This window comes from Sceloporus occidentalis, unplaced genomic scaffold, assembly GCF_023333645.1.
Source record: "Sceloporus occidentalis isolate IW3139 unplaced genomic scaffold, rSceOcc1.0.p SCAF_101, whole genome shotgun sequence".
Taxonomy (NCBI): domain Eukaryota; kingdom Metazoa; phylum Chordata; class Lepidosauria; order Squamata; family Phrynosomatidae; genus Sceloporus; species Sceloporus occidentalis.
Window position 1 is genome coordinate 2,602,060 of NW_028317081.1, and position 20,588 is coordinate 2,622,647.

Consider the following 20,588-nt stretch of genomic DNA (forward strand, 5'->3'; position numbering starts at 1 on the left):
CGAGGGGGGCAGCTAGCTAGGTTTCAGCATGTACTAGCTGACTTGGCATGATAGGAGTGTGATTGCTAACAGTAGTCACAGTCCCATCATGCCTAGGTTCCAGCACTTACACATCCATCCAGTAAATGCTGGAACCTAGGCATGATGGGACTCTGATTGCTGTTGGCAATCACACTCCTATCATGCCAAGTCAGCCAATACACGCTGGTACAGGATGGCTGTAAGTGATGTGCAGACCCCATACTGCTGGCAGCATCAATACACAAGGGGGGCAGCTAGCCAGGTTTCAGCATGTACTGGCTGACTTGGCATGATAGGAGTGTGATTGCTAACAGCAATCACAGTCCCATCATGCCTAGGTTCCAGCACTTACACATCCATCCAGTAAATGCTGGAACCTAGGCATTATGGGACTGTGATTGCTGTTAGCAATCACACTCCTATCATGCCAAGTCAGCCAGTACATGCTGGTACAGGGTGGCTGTAAGTGCAGACCCCATACTGCTGGCAGCATCACTACACAAGGGGGCAGCTGGCCAGGTTTCAGCATGTACTGGCTGACTTGGCATGATAGGAGTGTGATTGCTAACAGCAATCACAGTCCCATCATGCCTAGGTTCCAGCACTTACACATCCATGCTATCACACACACACACACTCATTTATTCATATAATCATTAATTCACAGATTCATTCCCTCAATCACACACACTCATTCAAACACCCTCCCCACCCCCTTACCTGTACTGCAGCTCCCTCGATGCCGCTCACAGACTTCAACAGGGGGCGCGGCCTCCCTCTGCCTTCTCTGCTAAAGCACAGAGGAAGTAGGAAGTCACGTGAACTCCGCTTCCTCCGTGCTGTCCAGAAGACCCTCCCACAAGTAAGTAGCAGGGCTTGAGGTGCGGCTCGTGTAAGATCGGTTGCCCTGGCTGCCGATCTTACGCGGGCCGCACCTCGAGGTCTCGCGGGCCGCATTTTGGACGCCCCTGCCTTATTTAAAAAAAAAAAAAAAAAAAAAACGTAAAAAAAAAAGATTTCGGGCGGCCCCTTGGCTTGGGCCCCCCTGCCGCCGGGGCCCGGTCGCAGTCGCGACCCCTGCGACCCCGGTAGATCCGCCACTGGATGGTTGGCTTTGAGTGATATGATTGTTTGCATTCCTTGCATAGTCAAATTCAGAACTAGTTACAATAATTGTATTTGATAGCTCACTAGCAATTGGCATATCCCTGTTAGCTTCATTTTGGGATATAATAGGCATGCATGGATTTGTTATTTATGCCTATAGTATATACAGGATGTGTTGTTTTTTTCATGATGATGTGAGGATGACTGTAACTGTAATATCCAAAATAAAGAAGCAGAGGCTCAGCACTCAAATGGTAAGGTGAGTTTATGCCACACAGGCGAAATAAACTCACCTTACCATTTGAGTGCTGAGCCTCTGCTTCTTTATTTTGGATTTATTGAAGGACTTGGTGGTACCCTGGCTCGTGCACCATCTCACCACTGAGTGCTGCATTCCAACCTTTTTTTTTCTGTGTAACTGTAATATATCATAAATATATTTATGCAAAGAAGATAAAGTGACCACTTTATTGAAGAACTTACTACATAATTAGGAAAATTATTGAAAAACAAGAAATCATCAACATTAATTCTAAGTAGTTTATTCACCAAAATGTACAGTGTTCCATAAATAGTTTATTGCATGTTGGAGTCAATTTTGGACTTTATTATATAATACTGCATAGAAACTGATATGTGAGCTTGGATGTATAGCACCCAGGCAGCCATAGTGCATAACCCTGGCATTGTTCAGGAACATTTATATATACATGTAATATTTACTTCCAGTGAACTATGGCATCAATATTTTTTGGATGAGAGGTAAAGTTTAAATATAACTCAAGGCCTACTCAGCCAAATTCATAGGTAAATCATGGGCTATAATAGTTGGCGTCTTTGGTGATGTTGGACCACTGTGAGCCCAAGAAAAAAAAATTGCAATACTGAGTTGATGTCCTCAGGGGGCACCCAGAATAAACATAGAGCCCATTAATGCATCTGAGTACCACTGAGATTAAATCTTGGAAACAGTAAATATGTCGATATTTTAATTGAGAAAAGTCTTATATCATTCAGAATCAGGTGTAATTAATATATCAATCAATAATGTATAAGGGGAGAATACTGGAATTTATGAACCGAACTACGCGAGGCCTTTTGACTCTACATTGTAAAATTCTATCTAAAGTGGTTAGATCTTAATGTAATCATTTTCATTTTAAGCAGAAACTGTTTTATTAATTCAACACATATAAAGAATTACAGTAAGTAGATTCCAGATTAGAGTGCTCTTATTTAATGGCTAACATGGGTATAGTGTAATATTTTTATGTGGAATGCCTGGCTCTGGTGTTTTATAATAAAAATGGACATTTGGTATTTTGAATTTATGTTGTGCATTTCTTAACCTAGTCAATCAAGCTGTTTTTTTTGTATTTAAAATGTCAATACAAAAATGTATAAATGTGTGGCAAAAATGTGTGGGGGAAGCACTGTTTCTCCAGGTAGGGGAGTGCCGTTTGGCCATGCCCATCCCAAAGCACTAAAGACTTGTGCATTCGGATTCATCTAAACTTGTTTTTTAAGGAATATTAACTTTTTCATACATTTGTATAAATCTCTCAAAATTATGTCAATCCCTGATGGAAAGGAATTGCTAAAACCACTGAAATGTTGTTAGGTTTGTTCATTTGTTTGCATGCTGTAGAAGAGTTCTCTCTCTCTCTCGTACATTTTCTGGGATGGTTTCCAGTAATTACAAGATGTTTCTTTATCTGGGGTCATACAGATTTTAAATTAGGTTAAGGTTCAAAGTTGGTACATGTGTTAAGCATTTAGAGTCCAATAAATCTAACAGGTGCAGCTTATTAAGCATTAGCAAATGCAAACTCCACAGGAAACAATCAAGGCCAAGGTGTGAAAGGTTACCTACAGCAAAAGAGAAAACGAAAGGTGCACTTGTGCCTATCAATTAGGATGAATTCATGGTCTTTTGATACACGGCCTGAACGCGTTTTTCTTTGGACACGTTTTTAGTTTGGCGTTTTTTTGGAGCACTGTATCGCAGTGAAGACTGGTTTCCGGTCATTCATTGGGAGAGGTGGGGGATGTCTTGTGGCTGCCCACCTTTTAATGTAAAAACAACTTTTAATAATATCTTTAAAAATCGTAACCAAAACACCAGCTTATGTTGGAGAGGTGCAAAGATGAGGAAAAGAAGAATAAACATGTTAGGAGTTCTGTATACTGTTTTACATATCCACCACCCTCTCAGTAAAGTAAATCTGCCTTACATTAAGTATAATGTTCTTACATTAAATAAAAGTACAAATCTCAGGGGTCCAGTGGACCGTAAGCTTCTTTTGCTTGGAGGTTGTTCCACATATTTATCACCCTCTCTTTAAAGTAAGTCTTTCTTACATAAAGTAAAATTTTATTACGTTAAAGTAAAAATCTCAGGAAGAGCATAATTAATATGCAAATGACAGTTAACCATTTCAGTGTCTGTAAGGAAAGCTGTGTATTAATTTAAAAGATATTCCTGCTGTTCACTAAACTCCTGAATCGTGCATAGCAAATGTACCTGTTTTTAATGAATAATACTTACAAATGAAAAATGCAACAAGTGAAATAGTTCTTGAGTCCTAGTATTTAGCTCATTTGTTTATTAAGGATTTAGGTTTTGCTAACAGCAAGGGAAAAAGGATATTAGCATTTTTCCTCTATCTTACAATAAAGTTAAGAGGAACAAACTGCTGTGGAGGGTCTAACATTTAATAATTCAAAATGTCTTTTAAATGTATTTTCCAAATCTAAATATTAAATTGATAACAATTCCTTTTCAAATGTATTGTAACTATGTAGCGGTCCTATAATACATGCTACATTTACTGCATGTCTCATAGAAATGACCAATGATAAGTACCAAAAATGGCATTTCAGATTATATTCAATGATTTAGAACATCAATGGAAAGTGCAATTTATACTATTAAGTTTTCTATTCAATGAATATATTCCAATACCCTCATTATTGTGAAGATATTTACGCTTGAAAGCCCATTTTACATTTGGGTGTTTTTTTCTTTTGTACTTGTTAAGTAAAATACAGAGTTTTAAATTATAACACCATAAAACTATAAAGCAGCACAATGTTCTTCATGTCAGCATTCTTAGCAATCCACCAATGTCATAAACTAGACTCAAATACACACAACACTAAAAGCAAAGTCATCATTTTTAATTCTAAATAAATAGTCTATTTTAGGGAACTATGTTTTATATATTTTTCTCTTTGGCGCCGTTAAGGAGGAGGCAGGTTAAGTGGGATCATACTACGTTGCGTGGCCTTGGTCTGGGTATGTTAGTGCGGTGACTGAGTATGTTCGTTTGTGTGTTGGTTAGTGTGTGTGAGTGTGTCTGTGTGGGTATATTAGTGTGTGCCTGAATGTGTGAGCATGTCAGGGTATGTTAGTGTGTGTCTGACTATTTTAGTTTGCGTGTTTATTAGTGTGTGTGTCTGTGTTTGTCTATGTTAGACTGTTTACTTGTGTGTGTGCGGGTATGTTAGTGTGTGTCTTAGTATTTGGTTGCATTAGTGCCAGTTTGTGTTAATGTGCCTGGTTGTGATTGTGAGTGTCTGGGTGAGTATGTGTTAGCATAAGTTTCTGTGTGTTTGAGTATATAATCGTGTCTGCTTATGTGTGTGTGAGTATGTAAGGTTGTGTCACTGTGTGTGTCAGGGTATGTTAGCGTGTTTGTTAGTATGAGCGTCTGACTGTGTGTGTTAGTGTTGTTGCGGCTGATTATGTTGGTGTGAGTGTCTAAGTGGATGTGTTAGTTTCTGTCTCTGGACAGTATATTAGTATGAGATTCTTTGTGCATTAATGTGGGTGTCACATAATAGATGTAGGCGTGGTTTTAGTGGGTGTGGTTTTAGGGGGCAACATTTTATTATTGGACTAAGGCAGCACAGTATCTTGGACCAGCCCTGGCAGAGGAGCTGCTGCCCCCCTGGACCTATCACCTTAGAATACTCCACTGGAGGAGGATCTGACAAAACAAAGTAGGCAATTGCATGGGATAGGTACAGTGATGTTAAGTCATTGGTGGTTAATAGAGTATTTGGCGATAAGAGCAGAGATATAAGGGAGTGCAGTTTTGTTAACCACTCAGCATGTAAGGGTCAGGAGCTTAAATTTATTTCAGGATGACATGGTAAGTCAGTGAAGCTTCAGGAAATGTGAAAAAAATGCTAGCAATCATCAGGCCCTCAATGAATTTGAAGTCCAAGGGGTTAACCATCATGCCGTGGAGCCTCTATTGAATTCTGGCCTATATGATCAGAAATAATTCAACATACTAGCATGAAGCTGTTACAATCAGTGACATTTTCTGACCTAGACTGCCTAGGCCCAGGGAGGCAGGTCCAGGGGTTGGCAGATGGCTTGGACGATCAAGCCCCCCCCCCCTGTATCCCACCGCTCACTAGCTGGTTACAGGGGAGATCTTTGATCTCCTCAACCAGCCCATTTACACTTTGGAGGCTGTGCCAACTCAACACAGCCCAGTAGAAAATGCTGTGCACCTTTAAGACACAGAGCACAGAGATATGATGTCATATCCAGGCCCTTTGTGCCTTAAAGGCACGGCACACCTTTTAAGGCAGTGTTGACTCTGATGAGGAGGAGACGGCTGGGGGTACTGTCCTAGCTCAGACATAGGGCATATCAGAAGGTAAATGCATCACTGTTTAAAGGATCTTGAGATGATACGTACATAAATTGATTTTAAAATACCAAGGCATACTGACATTTAAAATCACTTGTGTAATATATACATAAGAATGAAATCTGAATGTTATTTTGCCTACAAAACAGAAAGGATTAAGAACACAAAAACACAAATCATAGCATAGACATGGCTAAATACGACTTTATTGAAAAATGTCTCTTATGGGGTGAATTTGTTGGCTACATTCACTTTGAGATATCACCAAGAAAGACGTAACTTACATATTCACCATTACAAAATTTAATTTGCATACATTGCCACTAGGTGATGCCATGCGACTTGCTCTGATATAGTAGCACATCTGAAACCAAGCACACTGTTAGCCATTTGCTTCATTATCTATATAGTGTGGGGAGATTTTTCCAAAAAAAAACTCATGCAGTCATATATCCTAAAAACCAACCTTGTCAAGCAGAATGTGAGCTATGTCTTCAAAAATGCTAAGACATGACAGACATCTTTATTTATATGTCCCTTACGAAAAAATTACTGCAGTTTTTCTGAAGTAATACTGCAGTTTTGTGGACATGAAAAAACTGCAATACTGCACTTTTACTGCAGTATTACTGCACATTTACTGCAGTTGTACTGCATTTGTACTTCACTGTACTGCAGTTTTACTGCAGTTATTTTTGTACGGAAGTACAAATGCAATAAAGCTGCAGTACATTGAAGTACAACTGTAGGTTTGCAATATAAAAAAAAGTGCAGTAAAAGTGCAGTACAGTGAACTACAAATGCAGTAAAACTGCAGCAAATGTGCAGTAATACTGCAGTAAAAGTGCAGTATTGCAGTTTTTTCAAGTCCAAAAAACAGCAGTATTACTTCAGAAAAACGGCAGTAATTTTTTTGTAAGGGGCTAACATAAACCATGAAATTAGATTATAACCCCAGTAACAAACCTAAATGCAATAGCTAAAACAGTAAATTACAATTTATCTACAACAACACAGGCAAACGTTATATGTGTGGTGAGGGCCATGTTAAGTTATGAAAAGGCATGGCATAATATTAAATAAAATGTAAAGATGAACTAATGTAAAACACTTAAATGAATCATGGAAAACAGAACATTAACTTAATCTTAAACAGCATGCTGCTCAATTACATTATACCACCCAAGGCTAGGAAATACTAGCTTCTGTGGAAGTAGAAATGTCACTTAAAAAGGTGCCCATAACTATATCAGATCTCCTTCAGCACCAAACAATAAAAAAAAACAAGAGTTTATATACTTTTAAATTTGGCTCACATTGGGTAACCTGTGAAGGATGCTGGAGTGCCCATTTAATATATAATAAATCAAAACATTACAAACATACAGATATAATATGGTGGTATAGGAAACTCATCACTGGGGATTTCTGAAAAGTATTTTGTGACTTCTAAATTGAATCAACAGACAATACATATAAAGAAAAACAAACACAGCCAAAGGGTTCCACCTACTCCAAGCAAACAAACTGGAGTACAAATTGGTACTCACGGATCATCCTCTATTGCAAGAATCCCTTAGAACAAATTAGGTGCCCTTGTTATCTTAATCACTAACAATACTGGTTGCTGGGTCTACTACCATTCATTGTTCTCCACAATTTCTCAATCATCAACAGTATATAGTTTAGAGAAAATCATAATCTGCAATTCTGTTTTATGATTCTGTTTTAGTTGCAATCACAGGAAGTGCAGATGAGTATGATATTTTAATCATTTATAAGAAATAACCATGTTCAGTTTAATTAGAGGTCAACCGAATATAGCAAAAATGCTGAGAGCGGAAATTTTGTTGGATGTTTTTAACAAATGTCTTTAGTCTCGATTGGACTCAGGGACTTTTTTTTTAATAATGACATTCAGGGAGGTTAACTAAAGGAGTCCCTGCCACCTTCTGGACTAACCTTTCATTATAGAAATGTAAAAAAGGTACCCCCAGAGTTCGATCAAAGAGGATCAGCAGTAGTAGTGGGGCACTGGGCCTGGGCAGACAGACATTGCCAGATGATAAGAACTATTTTCAGAGGAAGTAAGACCTTGTAAAAGTCCTAGAAGTAATGGTATGGCCTCTACAGGCCCCTGATCTCAACAGCCTCAAGTCTGTCTGGCATATCATGAAGAGAGAGACTCAACTGAGGCTGAAGGAACTGTGGTTAGTTCTCCAATGTCTGGATAACCCTACCTGCCGAGTTCATTAAAAAAACTGTGTGCAAATGTACCTAGAAGAATGGATGCAGTTTTGATGGCACAGGATATTCACACGAAATATTAATTTGATTTTGTTTTTTCTTCTGTTCACTCACTTTGCATTTTGTTAAATTTTAGAAATAAGCTTTTGACATGTCTATATTGGAAAGCATTCTTACTTTACAACATTTTTTTCACACCTATAGCATTTGCACAGGACTGTATACACATCATTGTCTAATGTGCTGCAAATAAAACAGATAAACATTTTCTCTGTAACAATACATATGACAATACAGTTACACAGCAGATTATTTAAATTGAAAAACATTGAAAAGCCAAAATCCCTTCTTAAAGCTATTGCTGAAGGTCTCAATGGACAAGGATAATCCATAATTTGAAACACATAAACCTGTGTTTTAATTGAAAAGCAAATTGTAAAAGATTTGTTCCATTCCCCATGGACACAATAATACTTAAATGAGATTGCAGGATTCAGAACTTGGAAGTGAAGCATTCATGCAATAATAAATTAACCCGCTTCAAAGTGAAACAACACATTCTCTTTAATAGCTTGTACCAAATTTCAGATGTTTTTTATAAATAACTCCTTGCATAGTTGACTAAAACACGTAAAACAAAGAAAATGATGTCTGTAATTGAAACAGTTTTTTTTTAAATGGTCAGCATTTTAATTCTCCACAATCTCATTATCAAAGTAAAAATATCACCATGATTGACCTTACCAGTCAAACTGGTGGCTATGTCCAGTGCCTTAAGATATCCTGTCTGGACAATTGCAACTCCCTACTAACTGGTCTCCCCCTCTCCTGCCTTTTACTGCTCCAATCCACCCTCAACACCACAGCTAGATTAATCATTCTCACCATAATTACGGAACTCACGGAGGTTTTGGTACATTTAGTAGGTTGTGGTCTGACAGATAAAAGGGACCGTTGGAGAAGTGATCAGTGGACTGATTTAAGATTGGAGGGATTGTTGTAGTTTATGTTAATTTGGAAGGCGTGGGGGCAGAGGTAGGTTGGAATGGTGGGCCCAGGGTTAGATTCAATGTCCCATAACCACAGAAGGAGTAGGATACAGACAGATAACAAATGGGATTGTGATTTGTGGGGTTTGGATGCCTTCACCTGAGAGTTGTTAGTGGTGTGGAGGGTAGGTAGAAAAGAGAGAATGGAATTTGAGCTAAGGTGGGGTTATGGCAGAAGGGAAGGAGAGATGTGGACTGTGGAGGGGTTGTCAAGGGGTGAGAGGGAAGAAATATGTTTAAGGAGTAGGGAAAGAGAAAATAGAAATAACATGTAGGGGTTCATAGTATGAATTGGGGTGATTGGGGTCAAGAGATTCGGTGTGTTATGTGCTGCCAGTGGTGTCTCCAGCTTTCATATTTAGGGGGGGCACATGGGGGGGGGAAGGACCAAAGTGGGGGGGGGCAATTATAAAATGCTACATATATACTATATATATATATATATATATAGAGAGAGAGAGAGAGAGATATAGATATATAGATGTAGATATATATATATATATATATGCGTTAGACATCCATTTTTAACTACATAATATGTGCTTATCTCTTTGAAGTAAAGACTGTGATTGAAATAACAGCTGAACTGACAGATATTTTTCATTCTTTAATATTAGACCCTGCTGCCAATATATATTAATATTAGCCCCTGCTGCCAATATATACTTATATTAAACCCTGCTGCCAATATATATTAATATTAGCCCCTGCTGCCAATATATACTTATATTAACCCCTTCGCGACCTTTGCCGGTTCAAAAAAGGTCAAAAAATTAAATAAGCTTAGAAAGTGATAAAGGATCACTTTCTTCGCTTAAACGGCCTTGCTGCAATGCCTCGATGTCGAGGCATTCAGCAAGGCCGAGATCGGCATCGGGGGCCATGTCTGGCCCCTTCCCGGGGCGTCAACAGCCGCCATACATTGTATGGCGGCGGACGCCCGTTTTAAAAGCGTTTAGGAGGCGATCAACGATCGCCTCCTAAACTTAAATGGTGTCGCTGGAATGCCTCGATCAGGAGGCATCCAGCGACACCAAACACTTACCTCTGGGTGGGCTGTGGCCGCTCCGGAGAGCGGTCACAGCCGCCACTGCCGGTGATCTTCGCCATCAAGCAAGATGGCGGCGGCCCGGGAAATAAAACAATAAAGACGAAAAAGTTCGCTAGAGGGTCTCCAGACCCTCTAGAGAACTGGCTCCACTTGCTGGTTGAATACAGGTACTGCATTCAACCATGCAAGTCAATGGAGCCCAGCTTTCTAATCACTATGTGATTAGTAAAATATTCTAAAAAAATAAAAAATGGAAATTTTTTTTTTTTAAAAATGTGCTAACATTTAAAAATAATTATGCAGTGATGTCACTAGATGAACCATCCAGTACCAGCAAAATGTGTAAAAAAAAATATAAAAAAAGTATTAAAAAAATAAAATAAAATTAAAAAATAATGTTTATTATTTTGAGCAAGTGCTAAAATTTCTCAAAAATCTCAACAAAGAGTTAAAATAAAAGCACTTCAAATACCCAAGGGGTGTCTAATATATAAAAAAAATGGCTGATGGGGTAAATTGGAGTGGCCTAGCTCAAAGATAGGGCATAGGTACAGACTGACCAAAATGGCGAAAAAAAGCGCACTTCCCAAATGTGGCATTTTAAATCTGAAACAACCCGACAAACCCATGCATGTCGGGTATCACTGCACTCAGGAGATGTTCCTGAACACACATTGGCGTGTTGTTTGACAGTGGCATATACCAGGACCTGTATATCTATAACTAAAGTACAATTTGTGTGAAAAAAAAATAAAAAAAATTACTATTACAAAGTTTGACAAAGTGTAGTTCTATAATTGGTGCATGGAAAGGGTTAAAATAACAGCATTTGGAATACCCTGGGGTGTCTAGTTTTCAAAAATATATGGTTTGAATGGGTTAAATTGAGTTAACCGGCTTCAAAGATATTCCAAAGAGGAGAGGGAGGCACAATGACCAAATGACCACCTGAATTACGCATGCCCCAAAAGTAGCCTTTTACCAGCCAAACAATCTGACAAACCCATGCATGTGGGGTATCGCTGTACTCAGGAGATGTTGCTGAACACATATTGGGGTGTTGTTTGACAGTGACATATACCAGCACCTGTATATCTATAACTAAAGTACAATTTGTGTGGAAAAAAAAATAAAAAAAATTACTATTACAAAGTTTGACAAAGTGTAGTTGTATAATTGGTGCATGGAAAGGGTTAAAATAACAGCATTTGGAATACCCTGGGGTGTCTTGTTTTCAAAAATATATGGTTTGAATGGGTTAAATTGAGTTAACCGGCTTCAAAGATGTTCCAAAGAGGAGATGGAGGCAGACTGACCAGATTTGTTAAAAAAGATTTGGAAATCATAAAACGCTGCTTGTACTTATTGCCCTATAACTTACAAAAAACAGCAAAAAAACATAAAAACATTGGGTATTTCTAAACTCAGGACAAGTAGTAGAATCTATTTAGCTAGTTTTTTTACTTGCTTTTTTAGGTGAGTAAAAGATTTTTCAAATAAAAGTCATAAAATGTGTTTTTTTTTCAATTTTTCACCATGTTTTTTTATTTTTTTTTATAGTAAATAAGATGATACGATCAAAATAATGGTATCTGAAGAAAGACCATCTTGTCCTGAAAAAAACAATATATAACTTATGTGGGTACACTAAATGGGTGAGGAGAAAATTACAGCTGAACACAAGCACCACAAAAGTGTCAAAACAGCCTCGGTCCCACAGGGTACAAAACGAAAAATGAGCCCGGTCCTTAAGGGGTTAAACCCTGCTGCCGATATATATAAAAATTATACCCTGCTGTCGACGATATATATATATATATATTAATATGAGACCCAGCTGCCAATATATACTAATATTATACCCTACTGCCGATATATATAAATAGTAGCCCCTGCAGCCGATATATATAAATATTAGCCCCTGCTGCCGATATATATTAATATTTGCCCCTGCAGCCAATATATACTTATATTAAACCCTGCTGCCGATATATATAAAAATTATACCCTGCTGTCGACGATATATATATATTAATATGAGACCCAGCTGCCAATATATACTAATATTATACCCTACTGCCGATATATATAAATAGTAGCCCCTGCAGCCGATATATATAAATATTAGCCCCTGCAGCCAATGTATATTAATATTACCCCCTGCTGCCGATATATGTAAATATTAGACCCTGCTGCCAATATATATATATATATATATATATATATATATATATACTGTATATATATTAGCCCCTGCTGCCGATATATATAAATATTAACCCCTGCTGCCGATATATATTAATATTAGTCCCTGCTGACGATATATACACCATATTAGCCCCTGCAGCCAATATATATATATATATATATATATATAAAACAGTGTGCGTTTGTGCAAGTGCCTGGGTGTGTTAGTATGAGTGCCCCTCCCAAGGTCGGGCTCTGTGGGGGCTTGCTACCCTCATGACCTTCCGCCAGGGTGCATCACTGCTCTAAACTAGTATAGGTGTTTGTCAGGTGTTAACCACAGTGCTGAGATTGGCGATACCTGCATTAACACAGCAAGCAAAATGAATGTAAATGAAGCTAAGGTTTGTTTATTCGTACATATAAAAGTAATGCTTAAAGGGGTTAATTACTGTATATGCTGCATATTTCTCAAGCTAATCCATACATGTTGTCGTAGCAACAATCAGGTGAATTTTAGGTACCCTACAGCCCTTAAATGTTTTATATGCAGATCCTTTTTTGTATCCAGGCAACAAAATAAATTGTCTAGCCATTTACCAAAAAAGAAATACATTGTATGAAAAGAGCCCATGGTTTTTGACCATAACTGTTAGATTTAAGTATATATACCTGAGGTATCTTTAACATCAAATTACTTTATAGCTGTAAATCCCAGTTAGAAACAACTTACCCTTAAACTAGGAAAACCTATAGATACATATATTATTGTGTGCATTATATGTGGCTGTACATGCATGCAGATTGCCCGCATATTCCATGTAGCTCACAGTACACAAAATATTACAGGGTAGACATAGATAAGGAGTTAAATCATATCTATGCTAAAGAAACTATTGCTAGGAAATGCTAGCATACTTATCCACAGGTATTGCACCATTGTTGCGTCGCTGGGCAACCTCAGGGGTGAGCCTGGGGCAATTGGGACTGCCTGTAAGTAACACATAAACAAACTCTTACTTACACAGACTAACACATACATATCAACATGCAAACCCCAACACCACATATTAACACACTCACATGCACACACTCTAGCACCATACGCTAACACTAGTAACACGCGGAATATTCTTGCTCACACCATATGATAACACACACCAGACTCAGCATGGCAGTTGTGGTTCAAGTATGTGGTTTGTGAACTCTAAATATAAATATATTTAATTTATCTGTTCTTGTTTATATTTTAGATTATTTTATTGGAAGGGGTGTTTTATGGTGGTGGTGGGGGGGAGCATTTGCAATGCTCCAGTCCCTGAGATATTCACAGCAAGTATCACAGTTTTCTTCCTGCATGCTAGCCAGCTGATCTCGCCATAGATCCACAGGCAGCATGCTGCATTTTGTGTAGCATAATTGGTTACCATGGTAGCAATATTGGATTTTTTACTTCAATTCATTTTATTTTACTTAAATTCTCTTCTCCTCGGACATAGCCTAGTGTAATGGTGTACTTTTAAGTTTTTGCTGAGGGCATTATAGTACAGAAACGTGATTCACTCACCAGAAAAACAGAGTGTTGCTACTTATGAAATAAGTAGCTGGCCATCTGATCACTATTTGCCTGCTATGTACAGTATATCCAATGCAGTTGGAACATTTGGGACTAAACAGCTTTCTAACTAGAAAATCACCAAGATTTTCAGACTGGTCAACAACTTGGTGCCTTTTTTGGCTTGGTGCACCAAGAGGCCAGAATAATGCAGATTCACAGAGAAGGAGACGTACAGAAATGTTTATCTCCGTGAATCTGTCTTTTGCAGAAGTGCACCAGATGGTCAAAGAAAGAAGACAGAAGAACACGAAGAGTCAAGAGAAGAAGCAGAGCTGGGGGAACAAGACAGGGACATGGAAGCGGCCAGTAGAGAAGGTAGGGAGGCATTAAGAGAGAGCGTGAGAGAGTGTGAGAGAGGATGAGATAGTGAGCGAGTGTAAGAAAAAACAATAAAATGAAATTGAAATTATATATATATATATATTTATTATCTGATCCGTAATCCCATAAAATCAATTCAAAATAGTTGAAAAATATCAAAGTGTAGAAAAATATCAAAATATAGAAAACTAATATAGGTGAATAATACTCAAGCGCATTCCCAAGTGCATCTCACAAATTCATCTTGCAAATAAATTTTGGGATTTGAATATTCACAGAGCATCACAACATTTTTCCTACATGTCCGGATGTGCTGCTTAACTACAAGGAATAAGAGCGAAGGCTCTTTGACTCGATATGCAAACCATTTACTATAGGAGCTCATGGAAAGTTTAAAAATCGTTTTTGTTTACAAATATTTTTGGGAAATAATTGATGCTAATCATATATATAACATATATAAGATATATATAACAAAAATTGCATTTATATTTGTTATAAATTAGAAATTAGGGGCTAGCTTTCTTCTTTATTTTTCATGACTATATAGACTTCTGGTCTGTATTGAAAACCTAAGGACAGATGTGGAAAATTACCTATGTTTTAGTGTTGATTGGCAAAGTTAATAGTCTTCACTATTCACGTTATTAATTAAACTTATTAATGAGTTGTTGTGCACCCACCTACATCTCTACCTGCTTATCGAAATACACCTATAACCGTCATGCTGTACCTATGCTCTGGAAATCTCTACCCTGTTCCCTCAAACTTTCTCCCCACACACACAATTATACATCCATGATCACATACACACAATTACACACCCAAGCTGACACACACAATTACACATCCATGCTGACACACACAATTACACATCCATGATCACATACGTATATAAAAACACATATACATACATCCCGCCGACCAGCGCATACTTCTCACCGCTCCTGCAGCCTGCTGTCTGGCTGCTCTTGGGCATAAATTGGGGTCACGTGATGCAACTATACGCTCCTGGCCCCCTCTGTGCCGGTCCAAAATAGTTTTTCACCGTTTTGTGTGTAATCATTTTCACGTAACCAAATGAGCATGAGAAAATGAACTCAACATATATTTACTAGCATTAAGTGCTTTAAAAAAAAAGTATCTCTCTTCTTTCAGATTTCTTCTATTCATGCATATCACACTTATTATGCCATGTTTCAGATCATCCTAGTTTTTTTAATAAGGCATCATATCACTAGACACTAATAGTACACGGGCATCTCACTTAGATCTCCCTATCGGCACAGATTTATATTAGACTATCTAGTTAATCCTAGTAAACGTTGCCATGAGGTCACGCGCATGTGCACATTGTTGAGATACACGCCGAGCTTGGTGATTGTGAACACTTCAGGTGCAGTAAGTTCTGTTCCTAATGATTGTAATTACACATAGTATAAATGTTAGACACGCTATGTCTCTGTTATGTCCTGATGAAAGTCTGACAATAAAAGACTGAAACGTTGACTTGTAACACAGAGCTTTGAGAGATTTTTGGAATCTATATGGTGTCAGATATAGATATAGTTAATTTTAGGTAGACAGTAATGCAATAATAAAATGTATATGACATAAATAATACCAAATGTGCAAGCGAGCGCTACCAATTTAACAAACTTTGTTCTAAAGAGTAATAGTAAAAAAACCAAAGGAAAAAAAACCAGTGGAGTCTAAAAAATATGAATAATATTCTCTGTATAAACATGTGCATGTACATAGGAAATAAAACATAGATATTCCATACTACACAATACTTTATTTCCTAAGTATATGCACAGTGTGAGATGCACATGTCTAACCAAAACACCAACTTAAAGATGAGGAAAAGAAAAAAAGAAATTACAGGGCTTCTGTGGACTTTAAGCTAATTCCACTGTTCCACTTATTCACCACCTTCTCAATAAAGTAAGTCTTCCTCACATTAAGTAAAACTGTTTTACATGAAATAAAAGTAAAAATATCAGAGGTTCTGTTGACCGCATGCAGCACAACAATAGAAAGGTAGGAGACTTGCGCAGGAGCCAGCAAATCAGGGTACAAACTCCTTAATAGGTAAAAAAAAATTTTTATTTTAGATCAGTAATCCACCACATAGAACACAGCAGGGGTATATTGCCTCAGACTTAGCTCTTATTTATAGGCATGTACCATTGGATTTTACAAATACTTTAGTTGGGAATGTATTTTATAGGTGATACCAAAGTAAAACATTAATTACAATATAAATAGAAAATAAAGACAAAAAGAGAAAACAATTAAAGAAACCTAGCTAACATTAACCTAGCTAAAATTACCATAATACACTGGAGAAGCTTCCTAGGATAAATATACTCATATTGTATAAATATAACTACATTAAATTAGATACAAAACAATGTTACCATCAAAATAGAGATAGAGAATAATAGAGTATAAAAATTCAGATACATGATTATAAGTTGATATTCATCTTTGAATATCAAATTGTTACATATCAACAAAAACTAAAACCCATCAACTGGACAAAATTGTTGTCTTTTGATCTTTGATTTTCCACTCCAAATTACTACCTCTACACGTACAAGACAGTGTCAGTGCACATATCAACAAATCCAGTTTTTTTAATTAAATGGCTTGCTGATCCTAATGGGAACTGTAGTCCACCGTAGCTGGTGTGTCAAAGTTAGTTACTAGGGTTGCCACTTTTTCTTTAAAAAAATTGCAGGCTATAGTCTCGGGTCATGATCAGTCCACAGGGGCGGAGCCAAAAAGGCAACTCAACATTAAGTTTCACTTCAAGATTGAGCTGGAGCCTCCTCGTTAGAGGTAACAGGTGTCAAGAGCTCAATTCTTGCCTGTTTAGGCAGTGTATGTAAACATATCTGGTCTGTCACACTACTGGTCCTCTCTGTGCCATGCTAGTGGTATGGCTGCTGATCCTGGTTCATCTACTTCTCAGAACTACAGTGTATCCAGGCTTCATGCATCTCTGTCTACCCACCATAGCCTGCTCTGCTCCCTGTGCGGGGTAAGCAGCTTGCCTCTGCCATCTTTTCCCCAAACAGCTTCCCCAATAAGAACTCCTCAGATCATGCTCTGTACCCCTCCATACAACAACAAAAATCGTCAATGTATGGCCCATACCACTCAATATAATTACGGTATGGGTTCGGATCTCCCACAAACTCATGAACAGTTTAGTGTAGGGTAGTGTGAAACATGCATCCGTGATCGTGGCACATCTTTGGCGATAATAGGAACCCTTAAATAGAAAACAATTATGATTCACAAATCTACACTGTGAATTAGAAATAACTGTAAGTTTGAACTATCTGAAAGAAGAAATGTAAGTGCTTCCAAACCCTTCTTATGTGGTATGGAGGAGTACAGAGAAGACACATCTAGTAAGGCCCACTTAAACTCTGCATTCCATGAAACATGGTCAAGTAATTGCTTAGTTCACACATATGTCTCCCTTGAGATTTTGAACCAGGAGGTGGTAGATGAAAGTCCATGTCTCTGATTATCCTTCACCCAATCAGTGACTTTTGAATTTTAGGCAGAACTGAATATTATATAACGGTCACTGACTAACCACTCTGCTTGCCCACAGTCTAAAAGCTGGTAAAAAAGACTTCAAAAGAGACTGGAAAAAGAATATAGCTGGATCCGGCAGTAACTTAACAAACGTATCACTGTCTCTTAGTTGTCTAAGAGCTTCTTTGGTATAGTATTCTGTGTCCGTGACAACAACCTTAACCCCTTTGTCCAACTGATTTATTGTTATACAATTATCAACTAAAATTTGCTTTGATGACTCACATTCTTGGTTGATGAGGTTAACTGACTTTCTGGTATTTCTGGTATTTCACCAGAGCAATTAAATTCCTTTCCACCAAAAGTGTGGTTAAAGGTGGATTGATCATATTGATTGAAATTTGGATTTTATTTAAGCAGACTTCTCCAAATTTGTTAGATAACAAACGTTTCTGAATATCAATTTCTCATTAGAAATGTGTGAATGAGTGAGAGAATGAATGAAGATATGTGTGGATGAATTGTGTGAATGAGTGAGATAATCAATGAATTAATGTGTGGATGAATTGTGTGAAAGAATGAGAGAATGAATGAATTAATGTGTGGATGAATTGCTTGAATGATTTCTAAGAATGCATTAATTGATATGTGTATCATGGATGTGATTTAGGGAAAGGCAAAGATGGCACAAGCAGGGTGTTTGAGCCTTGGGGACCAACATGGCACAGATAGGGTGTTTATGGGACAAAGATGGCTCACACTGGGCTATTTGGGGACATAGTTGGCTCCCACTGGGCTGTTTGAGGACAAAGCAGGACTGTAATCTGTATAATCTGGGTGCTGGTCAGGTTTTGGTGCTGGTCACAGTGTGGGCAATGTGGACGCCAGGGCTGGCTTTGGGTTGTGCAACCTGTGATCTATGTCTGTAATTTAGGGGGTTTTATATAAACCTTTGATGCTGAGTTTACAGTTGATTTATACCTACAAAGCTGGATTTGTGTGTTGTTCTGTTGATCTGTATCTACTATGCTATGTTTCCGTATATTATTTATGTATACCTGCAAATACAGGGTTTGTATGTCTTATTCAGTTGATTTATACCTGCAGTGCTGTTTCCTTGTGTTGTTTATTTGATATATTCCTTCAGTGCTGAGTTTACATGTGATTTTCAGTTGATCTATACCTGCAAAACTGGGTTTGTGTTATTCTGTTGATCTATACATGCTATGATATGTTTCCATACATTATTTATGTATACCTGCAAATATAGGGTTTGTATGTCTTACTCAGTCGACCTATACATGCAAGTGCTGTTTATATGTGTTGTTTATTTGATCTATACCTGAACTACAGGGAGTAAGTAAAAGAGAGGTACGGCTTAGTGAATGAGGGGACAAAGGGACTCTGGGGATGATTACGGGTGAGAGGACCTCTCAAAGTCACGGTCAGGGTCAGAAGGAGGGAAGACTGCACTGACTGTCACAGTCAACCCCTAATCTGCAGTCAGTGTGGCAATTTTGTTTTTGGTTTGGGAGCAGGGAGTGATTGCATGCTAGGGAATGTGGAGGGGACCCAAGGAAATGCTAGGGTCCAATTTTTCAATATTTAAAAAAAAATTTTTGCTACAAAGATTAGCTGTTTTTTCCTATATTTAATGTATTAAACATACATTATTTTTTACCACCTCTCGCTCCACCTAATGTATCGATTTGTCTGTCAATTCTTGTCTTGTCATACCCCTTGAATTTATGCATTGTATTAAGCGCTGCGTAAACTGTTGGCGTTATATAAATAAAAGATAATAATAATAATAATATTAACCAGTGTTTCAAGTTATATATTATTGTACTTTTTTACAAAAAAAGAGATGGGGAGAAAGTGGGGTAGAGGATATTGAGGGAAGAAGTATCTGATGAAGAGAAAAGGTATCCCTCCAGATATTTAGGGGTTCCTACGCCCAAGGTTGGCCGGTACTTCCACTGGGGCTTCTATGGTGGAGCACCAAAAGGCTATGTCTCACCAGAGCTCCGTCCTACAAATCCCGACGGAAGTGTCGGCAGAAGCGGGGATCGTATGAATCGCACATACTTGCACCAGCTGCCAGAGAGGGGGATCTAGGTGCCCTGCAGCACTGCAAGGGTATTTAGCAGAGCTAAATAAAAAAGAAAAATACCTGCCTGGCGCCGGAACTGCATGTCCTGGACGTCGGGCAACACAAATTGTGCATCACTGAGCTAAACCCCGACTATAGGCCCCACCCCCACTTTAAAGACTTAAAGTGTGGGGGGGTGCAGGCTATAAACGGGCCAATATGGTATTAGTTATGGAATATGGATGACTCAGAGTGATAGTAGTCTGATTTCAGCAGACTATTATGTTTCAAATTGATGTATACATTCCACGTTTTCCTGGCTGACAGGCTTAAACAAGCTATGATTAGCATTTTGGCAGCATTCCCAGAAAAAGTGGTAAAGATTCAAAGCAGGTACACAGTATTAAACATGAAGAAGTCCAATAAATCAACAGGTGTTGCTTGTTTAGTATTAGAATATGTGAACTCCCCCAGGAAACAATCAAGGACAGGGTGCAAGAGGTTACATACAGCAAAAGAAACCACAACCCATGTATATACTGAAAAAAACACTGAAACACTGAAACGGATCCCTGTAAAACTAAACTTCTGATCTTTAAAATATCAACCCCAACACCAAGCTATCAGAGAGAGGTGCAGAGATAAGGAAAAGAAAAAGTAAAAAAAT